The sequence below is a fragment of the Triturus cristatus genome, chromosome 12 (genome assembly GCF_964204655.1).
Source record: "Triturus cristatus chromosome 12, aTriCri1.1, whole genome shotgun sequence".
NCBI lineage: Eukaryota > Metazoa > Chordata > Amphibia > Caudata > Salamandridae > Triturus > Triturus cristatus.
In genome coordinates, this window is record NC_140595.1 from 789501945 (window position 1) to 789525403 (window position 23459).

At 47.6% G+C, this 23459-nt stretch overlaps 1 protein-coding gene across 1 annotated transcript in view; it reads left to right on the forward strand.

Moving 5' to 3' along the window:
• Window positions 1-271: 271 nt before the first annotated feature.
• The window catches only part of BCL6B (BCL6B transcription repressor), a 91305-nt gene continuing 68117 nt past the window's right edge, over window positions 272-23459 (forward strand). The window contains exon 1 of the mRNA XM_085637754.1: window positions 272-362. The gene's annotated coding sequence lies outside the window, so the exon portion shown is untranslated. The remainder of the gene's footprint in view (window positions 363-23459) is intronic.

A 23459-nucleotide genomic window follows, 5' to 3' on the forward strand; every position in this document is an offset into this window, starting at 1 on the left:
CCTCCCATCCTCGCAGCTGCCGAGCCGTGCACCAGCAGGCTTCAGACGTCCAGGCAGGCCAGTCCCCCTTGCTTGGCACCGCCCGGCGGGACTTCCAGGAACACCGACTCATCGGCCGAAAATGCCAAGCCCTCGAGAGTGCGGGAAACGTGAAAAAGCAAATAATTCCTGAGCGCGTGGAAGCAAAACAAGAGGGGGGAGGGCCTCAGGAGGGGGGTGGAGGTGGCTGGCACCTGCCCTGTCCTCACAACAAGGCCGGCTGGAGGCATGCGAGGACCGGCCTGTGAGAGCCACCGGAGAGGGTTCAAGCCGAACGAACATCGGGACCTCTGCCCCCCTGTGACCCAAACTCCGAACCGCAGGTGGGTGGGAAAGATTCTTCTGGGGTCAGAGGGTGTTTCAACAGGGTCGACTTTAGGGCAGTGCGACTGGTGCGGCCGCACTGGGCGCTGACCTGTGGAGGGGGCGCCAACCTCAGAGTTGGGCACTGTGTTTAGCAAAAATGTATGATTGGAGAGATGAGGGGCACTTATGCCCGGTCATAGTGAGAGATTCCGAGGAGGCGTTCATGTGGGGTGGGGGCGCCAAAAATGATTCGCGCACTGGGCGCCACCACCACTAAAGCCGGCCCTGTGTGCCATGGTGGGCTGGCACAGTACTGGGGGGCATCGGTGGGAAGGGGCATGAATATTCCCCTAAGCACCGAAATATCGATCGTTTTGGAAGTTGAAGGGCTCAACAGGCATTCAGTCAATACACACTTTCACTAGTGCAGCAGGTGCAGTAGCACCGGGGCCCGTAGGGGCAAGAGGCCTTCTGCACTCTGAATGTGGCTATATATTATACAAAAATGTGACTGGGGGTTATTTTCCGTGCTCGAGGAAGGCTCACGTCCCCGACTGCACCAGGACAGGGGGCAGTTTATGGCGAGTCAAAGCCCACTGGCTCCATATTCAGGGCTACCTTGAGTGCCGGCACTGGGCACTTTATTGGATTTTATGTTTTTTAAGAGGTTTTCTAAAGTGCGCCTAGGCCAAGCGAAACGGGAAAAGGAGTGCAGTGCAGACAGTCCATACTAGAGGACAATTTTATATTTGTTTTGTTTTTACAAAAAAAGTAAAGGTTATTAGGACGATATAGTTAAAAAAAAATGTTTTTATAAAGGAAAAAAAGGCAAATTCACTGAAAAAGCCTAATGGTAAAAGGGACGTTATAGTTTTTGATCACGTGAGCCAAAGCTTTATGTTTTAAACACAGAAAACCACCGCAATTCACCAGTGACAGTTCACTGGACTAACTATAACTTGAGCCCCCACAATGCACTGCTTATGACCTCACACATTACATCACACCCAACATGTTCAATGACATCATTGATGAGATCACTGCTGACCTCTCAGATTATGTCACTGATGACATCATCCACTGAGCACAACAGTTCATCCAATGGGTGATTGGCTGCAAGTGAACCGCTGCACTTAGCACAGAGAGTGTCCGGAGTAAGCACCTTCGCGTCGCACACACGGTTCAAACCAGTAAGCAGCGGCCTCTCTGTTAAAAGTGGTATCCAGGGCCGTGCCCCTGTGTTCTGTGAGGTGGGGGCAGAGGTGTGTCGTGTCCTCGGGGAGTTCTTCTTTTGTACACGGCGTAGGTGGTGCACAGTAGAATCCGGCAATACAACGGCTTTGGTTGTGTCCTGCACGTCTCTTGTTGGTAATGACCCTTGCACAGGAAGTTGGATGTTTTTAGTGAATTACAAATGCGGAGAATTATAAATCCAGCCCACAGCGGGCATTAGTGGGATACGTTTATACGGCTCCTATAAATAATCCTGAGTCAGTTGCGGCTGGTTTTCGTGTGCTGAGTCACTCACAGTAAAGGCTGCACGCGCTTCGAGCTTCAATGTAAACTTGAGTTCGAGAATGAAGCGAAGCTGCGCTCTTCGCGAATGTTTGTGTTTGGGTTCAACCGCGGTGCGGGGGTGCCACAAACTCAAGGGGGCTCCCTCAGCACAGCACTCTTGCCGGAGAGCTATTGATTAAGCCCGGAGGGGGCCTCTTCCCGTTCCTTGCAGGGAGGCCCCCTCAATTTTCGTTACGCCAGTGTTCAATGTTTTCTGTAGACGTGGGTTGCTTACTTGTGGTGGGCGAGCCACTGAAAGCTCGAGCCAGGCTCGAGCCCGAAGCCTGGCTCTGGCTCAGCTCGAGGTTCCGTTGCAACCTCGAGCCCATACCGAGCCGAGCTTTCATGCAGTTACTTCCTGTCTGCCTTCAGCCCTCTGCCCAGGATGTGGCTTTATACCCATAGCTGCAACTGGGGAACCAGGTTCGAGTCTCAGGATGGGATCAACATCCGGCGATTCTGGGCAAGCCTCTTTTTTGTAAATATACAAAGCGTAATATGAATGTAATTACGCATTGTTAATCTCCCCACGCCTATGGACAATGCATGTGAGCTTGTGTAATGTAACTAGTTGTCATGTACAGAGCGCCAATACCTACGGGTCGAGTTTGCGCTATTTCAAAACATGCACTTGGAGGTAAAAAAAAGACAAACCATTTACTGTCTGATTTGTACAAAATGAAACCAGATAACCTGGATAAATTGTGGCTTCCCCACTAAAACTGTGTGATTTTAGGCAAACATTTTATTTCTCCAACACCCTTTTCTTCTTCGTTATCGCCTATGAAAGCACTTTCAAATATGTGAGTCCAGACTACCAGTTGTACAAAATTAGCACTTTTAATGAGTACTTCTCACTGCATGCTATAATGTGCCCTATTAATGTCAAAGCTTCCACACGTTAAAGATTTTTTTTTTGTTGAATTTTGAAGAGACTTCATTTTATTTTATGTGACTTTTGTTGTATGATTTACATAGTAAACATTGTCAAGGCTCGGCTCGTTGACGGGCTCTGTGATGCGAGCCAGACCCTTGCCTCTGCTCCGGCTCGGCTCGCCTTGTTAATCTGTTGGCTCGCCAGCCGGCACTTAATTTGTATATAAATTAGGTACCAGGGCCCTCGTCAGGGGGTCACCACAGCTGACACCACACATCGCCCCTGCCAGCGCTGCCAATGACAGTACTTACACAACTTCCCATCCATCACACCGCCACAAGTGTGACAATTCAGACTGTTCGAGGCCCCGAAAGCTATAAGAATGGCTTGGGTGGCAGGGATTAGTTGTCTTTAATGTATATTGAATTAATAGACAACTGTTGTTCTGAGCATCTTTATATTTCACAAACAGTGCCACCATGTGGCAGCTGTCATAAGTGCTGGTGTTGACAATTAAGTGCCAGTGCCAAGAACCGGAAACCACCTGCTCAAATTAAGTACTGCAAAATGTGTCAAAAAGTTGTCAAAAGGTGGTGAAAATTAGCAAGCCCTGATGAATCACTAAAAAGTGATGCAAGCTGCTATAAGGCAGGCCATGTTAAGAAAGGTGTCCAAAGCAACTCGGAGTCAGAAAGACTACAGCAGGAGGCAACACTTGCCAAGAGGAAGTAAAAGTGGCCCAATGAACAAATGTTGCCAAAAGGAGACAGAAGTTGCCAAAAGTTCCTGAAAATGGCAGCACTTGCTCGAAACCATTCTGTAGTTGCTGAAAGAGTTGCCAAAAAAGTGGCATCATTTTCTGGCAGGAAGCTATGTTCAGAGAGGTTCAGAGAAACCACAGAAGAAATTGCCAATGAACAAGGGATCAATATTGGTGCAAGTGAGACCACGCACTTTCGGCCACGTTCAAAATTCATTCCCATGTCTGCAAGAGACTCGATAGACGTCTTTAATGAATTGGAAGTGAATGATTTAAAAAACTTGGAGAAATGTACTGGCGCAAGACATAAAAAATGGTCACAACAGCAGAAAGAGTGTATGGATTTGATTAAAAAACTGTCCACAAATGATAATTGTATTGTGCAAAATGCTGATAAAGGTGGGAATATAGTCCTGTGGGGTAGACAGAAATACCTGGACGAAGCATACAAACAACTGAACAACAGAGTGAATTATGTTAGAGTTCCCTCCAATATCATGATAGCGAGGCATCAGCTGTACAATACACAATTACAACAATGGTTTGATCAGAGTTTGTTAACACGTGAGGAATTTCTGTACTTAAAGATCAACAATCCAATAGTACCAGTTTTTTATCTAATACCCAAGGTACATAAAGATCTTAATAATCCGCCGGGGAGGCCAATTATTTCGGCTATTGGAAGTGCCTTGGAAAATACCTCCAAATTCATTGACTCCTTTCTATGCCCAATGGTAAAATTGTTACCCTCTTTTATACAGGATACGGGCGACTTTTTGAAAAGCATCTATGATTTACCGTGGGAAAAAGACATGCTCTTAATAACTATCGATGTTACAACACTGTATACGAGTATCAGGCATAAAGATGGCCTGAATGCCATGAAACATTTTTTAGGCACATGTCAAATTTCTTTACGGGCACATACACAAATGTTGATCTCAATGACAGGCACCTGTTTAAAGAACAATTTTTTTCTTTTTAATGGGGAACTATTTCATCAGTTGTGTGGGACTGCAATGGGCACCTGCTTCGCCCCCAGTTATGCGAATCTGCATATGGGCTGGTGGGAGGAGCAGGTGAAACGGCAATAGTACCAGGAGGTATGGCACAATAACATCCTCCATTGGAGTCGGTATATAGACGACTTATTTGTCGTCTGGAAAGGTTCTGAATCATCAGCCAGGCATTTTGTCAAACAGCTGCAATCTAATAATCTAAATCTGAAATTCACAAGTACTATCAGTGATATAGAAGTCAATTTCCTTGATCTTACAGTGTATGTAAAAGATGCTAAGCTACATACTAAAATCTATCGGAAACCGACGGCAGGAAACTCGCTGCTTCATGCAACAAGTTTTCATCCGCATAATTTGATCAGAAGCATCCCCTATGGGGAATGCTTGAGAACTATGCGTAATTGTAGTGAGCATGAAGTCAGGGAGACTGAATTGGCAAATTTATATTCCCGCTTCAAATCCCGAGGCTACGGGGATGAATGTATTCAAACAGCTGTCCACAAAGTCAAGGATAAAACAAGGGAAGATATTTTATTTAAAAAAACTGGGTCTAGCAAGAAAGTCAAGAGCAGGGAAGAGGGATCAAATGAGTGTCGAATGATAACAACCTATAATAAACAACATGGTCAAGTAAGAAATATTCTGGCAAGACATTGGCACCTGATCCGTAACGACCCTGTGTTAAACAAGTTAGTTCCAGCTAGACCTTTAATAACTTTCCGAAGAGCTAGATCCTTTAAACAAATGCTTGTGAGTAATATGGCACCCAAACCCATAGCTGCACGTCCCAAAGCTTCTTGGTTGCAACGCAAGAATGGTTTTATCAAATGCATTAAGTGCAAAGCGTGCCATTATGGCAAAAATACAACAAAGTATGTAACGGGTTGCTCTAAAATTGAAAAAAACATCAAAGGGCAATATGATTGCAAAACTGATTTTGCTGTATACGTACTTAGCTGTCCATGTAATTTATTATACGTGGGCAGCACAATTCTACCAGTCCATAAAAGAATTCTGCAGCATCTTCGAGCTATTAAAAACAGGGATAAGGCATACCCTGTTGCTCGGCATTTTGCAAAAAACCATGAGAATAATGTGTCAGCCTCACATATTTTGTCATTGATGCGATTGCTCCACATATTAGAGGGGGTGATAGGGAAAAAAACCTAAGAAAACTGGAATCCCGCTATATTTTGGAACTAAACAGCAGAGCCCCGTCAGGCCTTAACATGGAAGAGGACCTATATACACATCTATAAGGGACTGAGATAAGGTACCAATTAGGCCATTAGTATGATGTTATTGCTGCTAACTTTCCATAATCTCTTTTTAAATATGTTTGTGTAATTGTAATGTTTTGTTAGTTTTACACTGGGTGGCACTGTATTATACAGAACAAGATGAGTTCATATTTGCTATAAGAGGTTGCAGAATTATGTGTAGTGCATGCCCACTAGGGCTAAATTTGACAGACGGTAGCAAGAACCATTGTGCATGCCCACTAGGGCAACACCTGCGTTATTTTGTGTCGAATTAAATAATAAGGAGTTTAGTATTCATTGCGTATTTACGTAGGGTAATTTAAAAGTACATGAACTATCTTGATTTTTTTACTGACACAAATTCCATTATGTCTGCCACCATACCACCAAGCGGTTCGAAGATGAGGCTGAAGAAAGAGGGGTGTATCTAGAATTCTAGGGGACGCCAAATGGAGTAAGGGAAGGCTCAAAGATCAAATTTCATGCCTTAACTAAGATCAAATTTCATACCTTAACTTCCTGAAGTCTATTTGCCAGCAAAGGCATTAACCAATAAAGAACTGCCGTACAAACTCAACCCTTTTTAAGTTGAGCCTGCAAGACGGAGACTCTTGTGTTCAGTAATGTGCTTGGAATCCACCCTTTGCTTACTATTCGTTGGCATCGGTGTCGCTCTTCTTTGCCTCCTTCTCATTGAGTAGCGCTTGCCACGCATCACTTCCATTTCTTGCCCTATTGCACGGACCAGCTACAGATTAATTAGCTTTTGATTACTGACCCTCTGCTGGCCATCTGCTGCTCGCGCTGGAATTCAGGCTTTATTTCTGAGCCATGTCGTATTCAATGCTGGCCGCGTCATAGCTCTTTTTTTTAACATATGTAACTTATCCCCACCCCTCCCTGTTTCTTCTCCCCTCCCTCCTGTCCCAGTTTCTTCTCACAAGTCTCTTTTTTACTTAACTTATCCTCACTTCCTCCCTGTTTTTTCTCATCCCATCCCTGGTTCTTCTCCCCTCCCTCCTGTCCCAGTTTCTTCTCACAAGTCTCTTTTTTACTTAACTTATCCTCACTTCCTCCCTGTTTTTTCTCATCCCATCCCTGGTTCTTCTCCCCCTCTCACCCACCCCCTTCTGTGCAATCTTGACCTAGAAAGCACTATGAAGCGGCCAGCGCTGGCCACTTTATAGCATGTTTTAAAATCATTCTGTTATCCACCCTCACCCCACCCCCTCATTAACCACCCGCACCCAATTGCCAATAGCTTGCCCATGGGCGAGACCTATTGGCTTTGCTGATGCTTATTTGTATAGTTAGAAAAATGTTATGATCAACCATGCCAAAGGCTACTGAACGATCCAGTATGACTAACAGCCTGGGATGGCCTTCGACAAACAAGTGCGAGATGCCCTCTGCGGTCCTAAGGAGAACTGCGTCTGAACTATGATTAAAGGGAAACCCAACCGAAAGTGGGGTAGGAGCCAACATTTTGTGGTGCATGCCACATCTTTCAAGGATCTTAGTAAGGAAGGGGAATCCAGCGATTGGCCTGTAATTGTCTCTCTGTTCAGGTTGAAAGTTGATGTTTTTTTAGTGGTATGTGGACATGTTAGAGTCTCAGGGACAGATCTGTGTTCCAGGGAGTCACTGATGATGTGCAGCTATGATGGGAAGAAGGCTGTTTTGTGTCCTTTTGCAGGAAAGGGAGGGGTTGGATCATTGGCGTCCTCCTGAGAGGGTTTAGCATCCGTAATGTTTGTACTATGGATGGTGGAGGTAATAGGTGTGAAATTGTTAAAGAAGCAGAGACGATTTCTGAACCGATATTAACTCTTGTGGTCGGATAGAGGGAGAGAATGAACCTCATTGATGAGTTCCATTATTTTTTTGTAGAAATTGCATCAAATTTTTGAATATTTTGAGTATATCCTTAGAGTGAACCCTGCATTGTCAAGCTTTTATTTGAAAGTAGGTTTCGATTGAGCTGTGTATGTTTACTCAGCCTTCTTCTGGCTCTTATCCGTAGGTGGTTATTCACAGATGTTAAATTTTTACAATGGTATGTCAGACCTTTCAAATCTTATCTCTTAATGGTTATCTGAATATTGGGCCAGTGTGTACTCTTTCTGCAATTTTTTAATACTTTTTGCTTTTTTTTTAATTCATTCGCGAGGAGTGTCTAGATGGCCAATGAAATGGAAGATGTACCATGTGACAGCCCCGTCCAGTCATGGTTTCTTAGCAAACTCACCCAGGTACATCAAGGACTGTAATAATTAACTGAATTTGAATGGGAATGCAAGTAAGCCCAACCATGCAAAGTCTACACCACTCCACTTCAATCAAATCCCACTATACCCCACTGTACCCCAATCTACCCCACTGTACACCAATCTACTCCACCCCACTCAAAACTACCCCACCCCAATCTAACCTTTCACAACTCCAACCAACCCTACTCCCCCAAATCTACCCCACTCTACTACAATTTACCACACTCCAAGCTTCTTCAATGTACCCCCACTCCATTCAATTCTACTCTCTATAATCCACCCAATCTATCCCACTCCAATATACCCCACTCCACTATAGTCAACCTCACTATAATCTACCCCAACCCACCCCACTCCACTCTTCCCCACGCTACCCCACTCCACTCCAGTCTACACGAGTAAATCCCACTCTAATCTATCCCAATCTACTCCACCCTAATCTACCGCACTCCACCTTGATTTAATCTACCCCACTCCAATCTACCAAACCAATATACCCCACTCCAAACCACTCTACCCCAATCCACCTCACTCCATTCTACCCCAGTTTACCCCCACTCCATTCTACACCAATCTACCCCATTCCACTCTACACCATCTACCCCATTCCACTTTACCCCATTCCATTCTACCCCACTTTACCCCATTCCACTCTACACCTGTCTACCCCATACCACTCTACACCATCTTCCCCATTCCACTCGACCCCAATCTACCCCACTACAATCTACCCCACCCCACTCCATTCCACACCACTAACCTCTAGCCATGCTGAATAGCAGCCACGCTGGTGTACAACATGTCTAAAACACATTGCCAAAGCTAATAGCTCCTGCATAGACGAGACTATTGGCTTTGCCAATGCTTGTTTGGCGGTGGTGTCACTGGTTACAGTCCTCTCTCATGTCATGTAATCACTTGTGTCCCCCCTCCCTGCCCCTCTGTCCCCAGGCCTCCTCTTTCCTGGGGATTTTTCTCGATACCTGATTGTATTTAGTGTTTTCGCCAGACGTTCGTCCCACTTCCCTAGTCAGCAGCTGGAGGGGAAGTGCGGACTATGAAAGGCGTTTAGTCATCCCGGCAACAAAGGACAGCGGGCGCCGGCTTCCCTTCTCTGGGGCCAAAGAGACAGGCAGGCTGCTGCCCCTCGGTGAGACAGGCGGATTGTACCTCGGTGAGACAGGTGGGCCGCACCTCAACGAGACAGACAAGCCGTCCCTCACCGAGAGAAACAAGGTGCAAAACCCTCAGGGCCAGTGGCGTAACGAAACTTGAGGGGGCCCCCCTGCAAAGTACATGGAGGGGGCCCCCCATTCTCCTCGCCAGTCAAGAGCCCTCAGGCCAGCGACCCGCCATACTGCAGGGGCTCACCCCAGCCATAAAAAAAGGATTCTGGTTCCTCTATTGGTCACATCCGCCCTCTCATCGAGCGATTTACATACATCAGTAAATGCTGCTGCGCCCTCCAGCAAAGTTACATAGCACTGTCTCCAGCCGGCCCACCAAAGACATCCTCCTACTTGATGAGCCACCTTCAAGCGAAGCCCTCTCAGTTAACCACCTCCAAACTCAGATCACTTCCGTCGTGCCTGCTACTAACTCATCCATTACACTCTACCCTCACCCCTATGAAACCCGCAATTATGCTTTTCTGCCCGCCTTTAAAACCACCCCTCGGATGTCACTGCAAACCTGTGACCGCCGCCTACTGCTCCCCTGTCCATCACCCACAGAAAGACTGATGACCGGTCACCATCTAACCACTGCCTAGCAGTAAAGACAGAGCCTTTCAGCTGCTGGCCTCCCCAATGCCACTATGGAAGTTTTAAAAATGTTGAAAAATCTCTGCAACTGACCACCTCAAAACATTTCTTCCTGCTAGCCTATACGGCATCAAAGCCGTTCCTGCTACTTTTCATCCTCTGCATGATGCACACAATAATATCAAATGTACAAAGGGTCCGATTTTTGTTTCCTCACGCCAACATTAATTTACACTATGTACCCCACTAAACCATACCTGCTGTCAAAGGCAAACCAGATCCCATATGTAGCACCTGTCAACAAGTACCCCAAGGACAAACACCAGAGAGAATGAGCGATTCATGAATTAAACCTACAATGACAACGTAGCATTTCCCCACCCACTGTCAGCCCAGCGAAGTCTGCAACCGCACAGTAGCCATCAATACCAGCAACGTCTAAAGCGCATTTCCACTTCCTTTCTTTGGCAGCTCCTGATACATATACGTATGCCTTCTGGACGCCATCTACCACAGACCACAGCATTCTTTGTGTCCCTAAGACTAACCGAATGCTGTCGGTGAACGCTTCTCTTCCCCCTTCCTTACTAATAACTAATGGAGGATAACGAAAAAAAAATATAGTATTTTCTTATGCAAATAGCGTATCAAGCACTTGCTGCCCGCAGTCCTCGCCAGATCCACCCAAATCAATATTCTGCTATCGCACCATCCTGTCACCCCTATTATTATCTGAAGATATTTTTTTATCCCTTCCTTGAACTGGGAAAAGCAATACTTTGCACAAAAACAAGTCCCTTTAAAACCTTTGCTACTTACAGACTCGCAAAGCACTTCCTTGTTTTACTAACTGTTGTAAAGCAAACGGATAACTCATTCTAGGATTGGGATTATTGTTTAGAGGTGTGGAAGTTAATACTGAGACATAGGATGATTTTTTGCATACACTCGTTCTTCCCTGCATGCGCACACAAAGCTACATTACAATTTAGCTAAACAAATTGTTCAGAAATGTACCGGAAGGTAAAGAAACAGCCCAAATAATTTTTACAAAGAAAAATAGACAATCGTCAACTTTATACCCCATGACATAAAAGCCTTAGCGTGCACAGCTTGCTCAAATCCACGCTACCTAATTCTACCAAACTCAGCACATTTGAACATCTCATAATTCCATGCCACACAATTCAACTATAAATAATTTAACCCTACATTCCATACCACATAATTACAATCCTAAAAATGAAAAAACATATATTTCTACTTCACTCCATACCACATAAGTCCACATCACATAATAACATTCCACACAACTTAATAGCACTCCAAACCACATAATTACACTCCACACAACAAAATTTAAGTATACATAATTCCACTTCAACCTATATAATTATACGTCACACAACATATTTACACTCAACTTTAAAACACAGAATTACCCTCCACAAAATACAACTCTGCAACATGCTACATAATTCCACTCCGCACAATTATACACCACACCATGCCACGTAATTCCACACGTCTCACAATTCCACAATTCATCCCCACACAATTCATCACACATAATTACTCCACATAATACCACTCAGCACCACATAATTAACCTCCACATAATTATGCTCTCATCCATATTGCATAAATACACTCCACATAAATCTAGTCTATGCCACGTAGCAACATTCCACATACACTCGTTCTTTCCTGCATACGCACAAAAAGAAACATCACAATTTAGCTTAACAAATTGTTCAGAAATGTACCGGAAGGTAAAGAAACAGCCCAAATTATTTTTACAAAGAAAAATAGACAATCGTCAACTTTATACCCCATGACATAAAAGCCTTAGCGTGCACAGCTTGCTCAAATCCACGCTACCTAATCCTAATTCTACCAAACTCAGCACATTTGAACCTCTCATAATTCCATGCCACACTATTCAACTATAAATAATTTAACCCTACATTCCATACCACATAATTACAATCCTAAATATGAAAAAACATATATTTCTACTTCACTCCATACCTCATAATTCCACATCACATAATAACATTCCACACAACTTAATAGCACTCCAAACCACATAATTACACTCCACACTACACAATTCAAGTACACATAATTCCACTTCAACCTATATAATTATACGTCACACAACATATTTACACGCAACTCCAAAACACAGAATTACCCTCCACAAAATACAACTCTGCAAAATGCTACATAATTCCACTCCGCACAATTATACACCACACCATGCCACATAATTCCACACGTCACAATTCCACAATTCATCCCCACACAATTCATCACACATAATTACTCCACATAAAATGTAAATGTAAATGTAAATGTTGTAGACTTGTAAAGCGCACAGCTGCCCCAGCAACGGGGCGTCCCGGCGCTGTAGACCGCTGGGGAACCCGTCCTGGCTATCCCTGTGAGATGGTCCCTTTCTGGGTATCTCCAAGGTGAAACCAGGCATCCCCGGCGTCTGTGAGGGGCCGTTGTAGAGATGAGGCAAGCTTAATGCCCAGAGTTGCCGAGTGTGTTCCTGGTTAGAGTAGGTACCGAGGCGAGAATTATCGAGTCCGTTTTGACCCTGGTCCTCGACCCTGCCGCGTCGGGAATTGAACCCTGGTCTCTGGCCGATTCTCTGCTTACGGGTCTGCCGCCTCTAACCAGTGAGCCACACCTCTCCACAATACCACTCAGCACCACATAATTAACCTCCACATAATTATGCTCTCATCCATATTGCATAAATACACTCCACATAAATCCAGTCTGTCACGTAGCAACATTCCACATAACTACACTTCACACCATGCCTCATAATACCACTCAACATAATTTTCACCCAGCAGCGAACACTTCCACGTCACACATTTCAACTCTACACATTTCCATTCCACACCACATAATTCAACAACAAACTACATAATTCAAACCAACAACAGAATTACATAACACACCACATACATCCAATCTACACCACAAAATTCCACATCATGCTATAATATTTAACAGCACACCACATAAGTAAACTCCACTACATACTACTCCACAACGCAAAATACCATTCCAGATAATCTCATTCCAAGACACACAATCCCACTCCATGACACACAATCCCACTCCACATAATTCCAGTACACTCAATACCACACAATTACTATCCACATAATTACATTATTTCGCTACACAGATCCAATCTACACAATACAATTCCACAACTAACAATTCCAATCCAAACCACATATGTCCACTTGACACCACACACATTCACTCCACTCCAAGCAGAAAACACATAGGTAAAATACACTGTCCTTTACAATGTCAATAGCTCTAACTCTCACAAATGCGAGACCAATTGCATTGCAAATGCTTGTTTACCTTCCAATGCGACCGAGCAGATCCTGTTCATTTTTTTTATTTTTATTTATTTTATGGAGTTTTATATAGCTCGAACTTGACCTGTATCGGGTATCATAGCGCTTTACATGAGCACCAGTTGCGTTACATGAGGACACATTCATATTTGTTAGGCACAGGTAGATTAAGTGATTTGCCCAGAATCACAGGATGTTCAGCGTCATTGTTGAAACTCGAACCCAGTTCACCTGGTTCGAGGTCGACCGCCCTAGCCGTTAGGCCAACTCCTCTCCCAAGTATGAGTAAGAATAGGCATAAGAAGGGCTAAGCAGAAGAGCTGAAGTATTTAGATGTAAAAGTAGTGGAAGGTAGGTTCAAGTAGGAGTATGCAGGAGTAAGAGTGCAAGTAGGAGTAGGTAGGACTAAGTTAATGGTAATAAGGGCATTGGTAAATACGGTAGCAAAAGTAAGAATAGCAGTTAGAAGACGTAATAGGAGTAAGAGGAGAAATGAGTAAGAGCAGGAGGAAATAGGCGTAATAAATTGTAAGTGGAAGCAAGAGTATGTTGGAATAATAAAACGTAAGAGTGGGAACAAATATGAGGTGTAAGAGAAAGGTAAAATTAAGAGGTTACGTAGCACAGTAAGAGGAAGTATGCAACATATGAGTAGAAACAAAAATAAGCAGTAGGCATAAGTAGGAAAAGTTAGTAACTTAAGTGCAAGATTAATGAAAGTAAGATTGAAAGAGACCAAGATGAGAAAAGAAAGACGAAGACAGCAAATCCTTCCATATTCTTCTACGACTCCAGTGCTAACAAAGCATGACATGCTTTTCATTTTATGTACACATCAGATGAAGAGCAAGGACCTTCCATTAAGCGCTATTGTAACACGCTTCAGTTGGTAACTTGCATGCAGCTGAAATAGGTACAATTTATGTGTTTTATAGCGCTCACAAACAGCATAAGCGTGTTTCTTGGCACTATTTCAACAAAAGTTAACACTATGCCACTGGCAGAGGTGCAATTTGTTTTATTAATGGGTTGCACACAGACCGGTCTCTGTGACGTGCTGTTCGACGAAAAAGTGCAAGAAAAGACTTCTTAATACCACGTGAGCAGCACTTCAGAACTGTTTGGATAAAGCGTAGCCGATGCCCGGGAGCCGAATAGTGATTTTTGTGTGTCTCTGGCGCCCAGTAGCAGTGCGTTTACCCCGAGGGCCACATTTGGCATGTTCGGATTTGAACTCACCATTATAGAGAGAATGTAATACTAGGTCATTTATTGTCACATGCAACAAGGGTTGTCAATCCCGGCCCCCTTTCTCTGTAGTCCCCGGCACCTGTTTAGAGGTGGACAGGAAGGAGCCCTCTCTCCTTCCAGCACAACAAGCAATACCACAGAACAGCGCCAAGACCAACACAAACGGCTCCCGGTAGCTCATCTCATGTGCCCCGGTAGATGTGAGGCTGTGAGCTGATGAGTAAGAGGTTTAGGAGCAGGGTGAGGAGCTGGCAGCCTACACCAGGGTGGAGCAACAGCACCGAGGCGTCTACAGCAACAGGGGACGGGTCTCCTCAGCTCCGAAGTGTGAGGCCAGCACGTGGGAGCCATGCAGCGGCAGCCAATGCTTGTGAAGCATGTAATCAAGCATTGGCAAAGGTAAAATAAAACCAAGCTAGTGCCAACTAACACAAAGGGTGGGACGGGGAATGGTAAAATTGGGGGCAGGAGGCAGGCCCGGCTCCAGGAATTTTTATTTGGGTGGGCCAAGGGTACATTCGGGTGGGCCACTGCTGGCCCAATTTATCGCTTATATATCTAGCCAGGCCTGCTTCTGGGCCCTCCTTTATCTCTCCTTACTCTTACAAGGCACAGTAAAACGCACTCTTTTCAAAGTCTCTTTCTAAATGTTATCACTCTCAAAAAGTGCTTTTCTTCCATGCAATGTCCCTTTGATGGGAGGAGGAGGTTTCTAAGGTGGGAGTATCAAGCAAGTGACACTACCCGGGCTTCCTCTGTGCGAGCCTTCAGGGAGAAACCCTCTTCATTACTACCTCCACCTGACCTCTGACTCTGCAGCGCACTCTCTTACAGGCTTGATTATCCACTTTTCTACCACCCTTCTCCATCACACCTTATCTCACACCTGACCTTGGGCCCTAGCCCCATATCAGCCACCATTCAGTTCCACTTTCACTATTCCCAGTACAAAACAATAGTAAAATCACCTTCAAACTTGAAACATTGAATATAGCAGTAAAAATAATTAGCATGCATGTTAAAGTATGCTCCACAGTTGTCCTAATCACCTGACTGTTAATTAAATAAATGAAAACAGAAAGGCCATGACAGGGCCGGCTTTATTGCTGGTGCAAACGTCTTTTTTACCTCTTTTTTGACCTCTTTCTCTGTAGATAGCTTAACTACCACCCTCCAACAGTACCCTTCATCTCGCCATAGCCACTCCCCCTCATGGCCTCCTCCTCAGACTCCCTAACTACCACCCTCCACCGGTGCCCCTCATCTCTCTCTAGTCCCCCCCCCCCATGACCCCTCATCAGATTCCTTCACTGCCACCCTCCACTAGTGCCCCTCATCTCTCTATAGTTCCCCCACCCCATGACCTCCTCCTTGGCTTCCCTCACTGCCATCCTTCACTAGTGCCTCTCATTTCTCTGTAGCCCCCCCACCCCATGACCTCCTCCTCAGATTCCCTCACTGCTCCCTCAACCAGCGCCCCTCATCTCTCTGTAATTCCCCCTGAGCCCCATGACCTCCTCCTCGGATTACCTCACTGCCACCCTCCACCAGTGCCCCTCATCTCTCTGTAGTTCCCCCCCACCCCTGACCTCCTTCTCAGATTCCCTCACTGCCACCCTCCACCAGTGCCCCTCATTTCTCCATAATTCCCCCCACCCCTATAACCTCCTCCTCAGATTCCTTCACTGCCACCCTCCACCAGCACCCCTCATCTCTCCGTAGATCCCCCCACCCGTGACCTCTTTGGATTCCCTCACTGCCACCCCCCACTAGTGCCCCTCAGCTCTCTGTAGTTCCCCCACCTCATGACCTCCTCCTCCGCTTCCCTCACTGCCAACCTCCACTAGTGCCCCTCATTTCTACATAGCCCCCCCACCCCATGACCTCCTCCTCAGATTTCTTCACTGCCGCCCTCCACCAGTACCCCTCCTCTCTCTGTAGTTCCCCTCCACCCTGTGACCTCCTCCTCGGATTCCCTCACTGCCACCCTCCACTAGTGCCCCTCATCTCTCTGCTGTTCCCCCCACCCCGTGACCACCTCCTCTGACTCCCTCACTGCCACCCTCCACCAGTGCTCCTCATCTCACTGTAGCTCCCCACCCCATTACCTCTTCCTCGTTTTCCCTCAATGCCACCCTCCACTAGTGCCCCTCATCTTTCCGCAGCTCCACCCCCACTCCAGGACCTCCTCCTCGGCTTCCCTCACTGCCACTCTCCACTAGTGCCCCTCATCTCTCTGTAGTTCCACCCACCCCATTGACCTCCTCCTCTGACTCCCTCACTGCCACCCTCCACCAGCGCCCCTCATCTCTCCGTAGCTCCCCACCCCATGACCTCTTCCTCGGATTCCCTCACTGCCACCCTCCACTTGTGCCCCTCATCTCTCCATTGCCCCTCTCTCATATCCATTCCATTTGTTGTACAGCGCTACTCATATGAGTGTAGGGTGTCACAGTACTTTACATAACAGCACGCATTATACAGAGACAATAAATCAGTCTATGGGGAATGTCACATAAGCCAATGAGGATTACAAGGTGTAGAAATCACGTCATCCATACTGGTGGGCAATATATTTTACGGGGGTTTGGACTGGAGAAGCACAAGCTCAGGATTTAAAGAGTACTCCAGTGGTTGGGGGTCAGCTTTACTGATTAAAATGTAATAACTTCCCAAACAAACTCTTTTTGGCAACATTAGAATAATGAAGGAATGGAGAAGTTCTAACTATATCACAATACAAAAAAGCGAAGTTTGTATGCAGCTCTTTAAAGACAGTTCATAGGTCACTGTCCTATGTTAGGATAGTAACTTCTGAACTGCAAGTAACACAAGGATATCTGTGACAGAGGTAGTAACCCACTGAGCTATTCCCATAAAATTCAGTTTATCAGCACTTAAAAACTACCAACAGACAAATGGTTACTCTGCAGCAGGATCGTAAATCACCAGTTATCTGTACAGTTTTTATTGTAGTTGTACATCGGTGGCAGATTCACTGGGAGGGCCATGGCTCATGTTTGGGTGGGCCAGGCTCATGTTTGGGTGGGCCTGGCCCACCCGGCCCACCCCACCCTCTAGAACCGGGCCTGGCAGGAGGTAACATATCCTGCACTTGTTAGTGGTGTGAGACAAAGAAAAGGGTCAGCGACAGGAGGATATTTACAGCTGGGACTAATTAAAGTCCCAGATAACCTATCTGTAGAAATGTAAATGCTGCATTTTAAAACATATCAGGCATTTGTTATCAACCCACAACATAGCATGTTTTTTGAAGGAGCTCACAATGAAAACTCACAATTAAAACTGCTAGACTTACCAACAACGCTGCAGAATGTGATCTGTCCTGCTCTTTACAAGTCTAACCTCTCTCCCTGAAAGCCCCGGTGTTTCTGAAGAGTGCGGGGCCCCATCCTTTTTCCGGCCGGGCTCTGACTGAAGAGAAACAATGTAACTTGTTACTTTGTTTCTCTTCATTCCTGCCCTGGGTCTACGGGAGGAGCACAGAGCAGGCTGCAGACTGCACCTGCTTTCTACAGCAAGCATTTCTCTCCCAGCTCTTTACCGAAGAGCTGAGGGGGCCCCCTTCACCTAACCGAAGACTGGGGGCCCCCCCGCACCGCGGGGGCTGCGGGGGCGTTTGTTACGCCCCTGCTCAGGGCGTTCTATTCCCGGGGGCCAAAGAGACAGGCAGGCTGTCCCTCCATGAGAGAGGCGGACTGTACCTCGGTGAGACAGGTGGGCCGCACCTCAACGAGACAGACAAGCCGAACCTCCGCGAAACAGCCAAGCCGTACCTCACCTAGAGAAACAAGGTGCAAAGCCTTCAGGGCTTTCTCTTCCCCCCTCTGGGGGCTAAACAGGCAGGCTGCTGCCACTCAGTGAGACAGACGGGCTGTACCTCAAAGAGACAGCCAAGCCGTACCTCGGCGAGAGAAACATGGTGCATAACAAACCCTGAGGGCGTTCTATTCCCGGGGGCCAAAGAGACAGGCAGGCTGTCCCTCCATGAGAGAGGCGGACTGTACCTCGGTGAGACAGGTGGGCCGCACCTCAACGAGACAGACAAGCCGTACCTCCGCGAAACAGCTAAGCCGTACCTCACCTAGAGAAACAAGGTGCAAAGCCCTCAGGGCTTTCTCTTCCCACCTCTGGGGGCTAAACAGGCAGGCTGCTGCCACTCAGTGAGACAGACGGGCTGTACCTCAAAGAGACAGCCAAGCCGTACCTCGGCGAGAGAAACATGGTGCAAAACAAACCCTGAGGGCGTTCTCTTCCCACCTCTGGGGGATAAAGAGACAGGCAGGCTGCTGCCACTCGGTGAGACAGACGGGCTGTACCACAATGAGACAGCCAAGCCGTACCTCTCACTAGAGAAACAAGGTGCAAAACCCTCAGGGCGTTCTCTGCCCAACTCTGGGGAGTAAAGAGACAGGGAGCTGTCCCTCGATGAGACAGACGGGCTGTACCTCGGTGAGACAGACGGGCTGTACCTCATTGAGACAGGCGGTTTCTAAGGAGACAGCCAAGCCGTACCTCAGCAAGAGCAACACGCTTCAAAATCCTCAGGGTGTCTCTTCCCATCTCTGGGGACAAAAAGAGACAGGTAGCTGTCCCTGGATGAGATAGACGGGCTGTACCTCGGTGAGACAGGCGGGCTATAACAAGACAGCCAAGCCGTACTTCAGCGAGATAGACAAGCCGTACCTCAGCAAGAGAAACACGCTCAAAACCCTCAGGGTGTCTCTTCCCACCTCTTGGGAGAAAAAGAGACAGGCAGGCTGTCCCTTGAGGAGACAGGCGGGCTGTTCATCAACGAGACAATGACAGGCAAGCTGTCCCTCGATGAGACGGGCAGGCATCCCTCAGCTAGAGAAACAGGCTTCAAACACCCTCAGGGCCACTAGCCATGTGATCCTTAAGAAAGCATTCACAGCGCCCTCCCCACCCAACCCGTCTGCTCTTCGCGGCTGCCCGAGGCCCCCGCAGGGGGCCACTGAAGAGGGCAGCCCTCTAGTACCATCTGGGCACCCCACACCCCCTTAAGGGCAGGGACTCAGGGAGGAGTCCCCCCAGCCTTGTCACGGTGCGCTAGACGAGCGTCACTTCCTGAGGACAGGGTTAGGGGTATATAGGCCTCCCCCACCATCTTGTTGTCCTCTTTTGCGTGTCAGACACGTGGCGACGGTGGCCACCTCCAGAGCTGTGGCGGAGTTACAGGGCGATCTGGAAGCAAAGGGGTACAGAAGGGTACCTCTGCGCAGCACCATAGGGGGTGCCAAAGCCCAGGAGCCTCATGGGAGGTTCCTGGAAAACCGTGTCGGCGCCCCGTTAGTCCTTCGGGCGGTTGTGGGCCTGAACAACCGGGGGTTTGCTATGCTCCGCTCCGCCCTGAAAGGGGCGTGAGTAATAAGGGACCATGTGTCACGTGATCCGGTAGGAGGATCACCAGAAGTGGCAGCACAGATGGGGTTCGCCCCAGTGCTGCTTGGCGCATCAGGAGGGCAGGCGGCCCAGATGGTTGCCTGCCCTTGGATCGCCCGTAAAATAACCCACCATATTACATAACGGTGTATGTAATAAACCTGCAGCAATTTTACTCAAACAAGAAATGTGTTGTGTGTTTATTTATTAGCATGCATGTTACGTTGGAGGGGTGGGGAAGGTTGCCAATGGTGGTACTATGCGCATATCTGAGGCCCCCACAGGGGTCCACTGAAGAGGGCAGCCCTCTAATAACATCTGGGCACCCCACACCCCCTTAGGGGCAGGGACTCAGGGAGGAGTCCCCCCAGCCTTGTCGCGGCGCACTAGGCGAGCGTCACTTCCTGGGCCCGAGGACAGGGAGAGGGGTATATAGGCCTCCCCCAGCATCTTGTCCTCTTTCACGCGCCGGACATGCCGTCTCCCACCCTACCGCTTACCCGGCGTGGTTCGTGGCAGGCAGGAGGCAGAGAATGTTGTAATGTTTGTCTTTTTTCATTGCAGGCAGAGTTACAGGGCAATCTGGAAGCAAAGGGGTACAGAAGGGTACCTCTGCGCAGCACCATAGGGGGTGCCAAAGCCAAAGCCCAGGAGCCTCATGGGGGGTCCCTGAAAACCGTGTCGGAGCCCCGTTAGTCCTTCGGGCGGTTGTGGTCCTGAACAACCAGGGGTTTGCTATGCTCCGCTCCGCCCTGAAAGGGGCGTGAGTAATAAGGGACCATGTGTCACGTGATCCGGGAAAAGGATCACCAGAAGTGGCAGCACATATGGGGTTCGCCCCAGTGCTGCCCGGCTCATCAGGCGGGCAGGTGGCCCAGATGGTTGCCTGCCCTTGGTTCGCCCGTAAGATAACCCACCATATTATATAACGGTGTATGTAATAAACCTGCAGCAATTTTACTCAAACAAGAAATGTGTTGTGTGTTTATTTATTAGCATGCATGTTACGCTGGAGGGGTGGAGAAGGTTGCCAATGGTGGTACTATGGGGAGAACAGTTACTGCACCTGCTGCCCCGGTGACAGCACAGCACCTGCCCCTTCTCTGGGGCCAAGAGACGCACATGCTGTTCCTTGACAAGACTTCTTGTTCTCTGGTTGAGGAACTGTCTGCGTGTCACCCGTAGAGAGGTCAGCGCTCTGATAATACTTATTGAGTTACAATTCTTTGGCCACGCCTCTTTGTGAGACGTCTCATCATTTACAGCCCGTGTGAAGCGCGCAAAAGGTGCACGTCTGCGGTTTGAGGCTTGAACTTGTAACATGGGAGATAGCTCTGCTTTCCTAGACTGAACTCATATTGTCCATGTAACCTCTACTGAAGTAGGGTCATGTATGTGAGGTCCATGCTGAAGGACACGTCTCCTGCTGCGGTAAATCCTTGTAAGATCTGTGTAACTTGAAGATGCAGTGGTCGAAGTGCTGAAAGAAAAGTATGTGAACTGTGATCCTGGGCACAGTGGGGGCGTGGCCAGCTAGTGTGAGGGCGGGAACCGAGAGTGGCTAAAAAGAACAAAATATCCTGTATGGTTTTTCTTGGCTTTTCACCCACATACAATGTTCACACCTTGGATGAAAAATAAAAGCAACTTAAATTTACCTGTGGGAAATGCATTTTTCCTGGTAGGAGAGCTCAGTTGGTTAATGCAATCACTTGAGATGTCTGTGGGTGTAACTAGGAGGCACTGATTTGATATCTGGTTGGTGCATTGGAGAAATAGTGACATGTATTTATAGTGCTACGAGGTCCAAGCCTGCGACAGAAAGCACTCTAAGATTGTTTCAAACAGTGTAAAGAGGCTATCACAAAATGGGCAAACATTTTGATTGAACGTTTATAGTACTTTCAAAAGTGTAAAGCATATTTTTAGGTTTCTATTAAAAGCACAGATTCCAGATTCTATCAATTAAAGCCTCTCCTGGTTCACAGGTTTACATTTCTTTCAGGTGGCAGGCACCCTGGAGAGAAGGCTTGTTTCTTCTTCAACTAGCTCTCCCTTCTCAGACTTCACGGTAGGAGAGTCCCTTCTTCCCCCTTTCAACTGCAGCAACTCAGTGGTTGTGTAACGGGTGTGTTTTTAAATAAAAATGTACAGTTACTGTTTTGGTCAAATTATTAAAGTATGGGAACGTTGTTCCCTATCCCGCAGATTACATCGTCCCCTGACCCCCTGACTACGTCGTTCCCCGTCCCGCTGACTACATCGTTCCCCATCCCGCTGATTATGTTGTTCCCTGTCCCGCTGACTACGTCATTCCGCATCCCCCTGACCCCTGACTACGCCATTCCCCGTCCTACTCACTATGTCGTTCCCCGTCCGGCTGACTACGTCGTTCCCCGCCCCCCTGACTACGTTGTTCCCTGTCCCCCTGACTACGTCGTTCCCCGTCTCCAGGGCCGGACTGGCCATAGCGGGCACCGGGCGTTTCCCCGGTAGGCCGCTAGGGTGGGGGCCGGTTTTGGCTCCCTGGGGGCCGTTTTTTTACCGGGGGTCGGCAATATCGGCCCCCGGTAACAAAATCGGCCGAAACCGGCCCTCGCAAACTGCTCGGCTGCACTTCCCCTAACCCCAGGGGCGGCCAGCTGAGCAGTTTGCCAGGGCCGGTTTCTGTTCCCAGTCCAGCCCTGCCCGTCCCCCTGACTAGGTCGTTCCCCGTCCCCCTGACTACGTCACTCCCTGTCCCCCTGACTACGTCGTTCCCCTGACTACATCGTTCCCCGTCTCGCTGATTACGTTGTTTCTCATCCCGCTGACTACGTCGTTCCCCGTCCCCCTGACTACGTCGTTCTCCGTCCCCCTGACTAAGTCGTTCCCCGTCCCGCTGATTACGTTGTTTCCCATCCCGCTGACTACGTCGTTCCCTGTCCCTCCGATTACGTCGATCTCTGGGGTTTGGTAACTTGAGGGATAGCTCTGCTGTGGTGGGTCAATAGCGTAAGATTGTTGTAACATTGAGGAATAACTGCTGTTGTAGGTCTGAGTCTGTAAGATCTATGTAACCTGAGTGATAGCTCTGCTGGACAGGATACTGTAAAATCACTGTAACTGAGGGATAGCTCTGATGTGGTAGACAAGTTACTGTTACATTGATGTAACCTGAGGGATAGCTCTGCTGTGGTAGACAAGTTACTGTTACATTGATGTAACCTGAGGGATAGCTCTTCTGTGGTAGACAAGTTACTGTTACATTGATGTAACCCGAGGGATAGCTCTGCTGTGGTAGACAAGTTACTGTTACATTGATGTAACCTGAGGGATAGCTCTGCTGTGGTAGGCCTCAGCTCGTGAGATCCATGTACTGTCTTTCACGCCACTGGGTCCTTGTCCAAGTTCACGAGCACAGATCGGCACGGAAGGAGCGTGTGGGCGCAGGGGCTGGCGGAATTGAAAAGCCACCCTTTCCTTTCTGGCTGCTTCCTCGACGCCGGAGACAATGGCCGGAAGTCAGTGTAAGGGGGACACCGGGCCTGGAT